Source organism: Trachymyrmex septentrionalis, unplaced genomic scaffold, assembly GCF_001594115.1.
Source record: "Trachymyrmex septentrionalis isolate Tsep2-gDNA-1 unplaced genomic scaffold, Tsep1.0 scaffold203, whole genome shotgun sequence".
Taxonomy (NCBI): domain Eukaryota; kingdom Metazoa; phylum Arthropoda; class Insecta; order Hymenoptera; family Formicidae; genus Trachymyrmex; species Trachymyrmex septentrionalis.
The window spans coordinates 72,071-73,058 of record NW_017305213.1 but is presented as its reverse complement, the minus strand read 5'-3'; positions in this window follow the sequence as shown (position 1 = coordinate 73,058).

Here is a 988-nt window from a genome sequence, read left to right as displayed (position 1 = left end):
TATATATATATATATGACTCTCTCTCCTTGCAAAATTATCAATTATTTTATCAAAATTTATATTTGTACATATATGTACATTTTAATTTTATTTGGTACAGCTTGAGCGCGTAACGACAACTAATTTCTATATATTAAAAGAAAAATTTTTATTTTTTGCACTCCTTCGAATTTTTTACTAAGGCAAGTGCTTTATTTGTCACATTCTAGTCCTGTTTTTGTGGTACTCCATTTATACTTAATACAATAACTTAATTAATAATCAATATTTAAATTTAAAACTTAATGATTACATTCGTCAAATTGTTCAATCAATTCTAGAAATCAAAATTTTACAAAATTTTTATTACTTAGGATACTATTTGTAAAAACGTGGTTACATTGCATAATGGCTCGAAGAGAAATAGAGGTTATGGCCTTCCACAAAAATAAATTTAAAAAATTGATTTTGTTTAAAAAACAGTATTTGGTTAACTAAAATATAGGAATTATATGATTTTTTACGTAATAATATGATTTCTCTAATTATTCTACGTGTAAAAATATTAAGACAGAAGTATCGAAAAATTAAAAAGATTTACGAAATATTTTATATACTTTATTCTGACATATATTGATATATAAAGTGTTAAATATCTCGTAAATTATTAATTTTCTCATTATCGTACCTTAATACATTTAAAAATAGAGTAATGAGATGAATCAATTATAAAGAAAACACATAGTTGCTTATTTTAAAAAGTATATCCATTTTGTCTACATAGTTTTTTCAAGCAATTATGCGTTTTAATAAAATATCTCGTAAGTACTATTGACTTTTCGATGTCTTAATATTTTTAAACGCAAAGTAACTAAAAAAATCATATTACGTAAAAAAATTATATTATTCCATTTTAAGAAATGAATGCATTCATATAAACTACTTGTTTATATATCTTTAAATTTCACAAATAATTAAATCGATCGCTTTATACAAATTACTCTACAC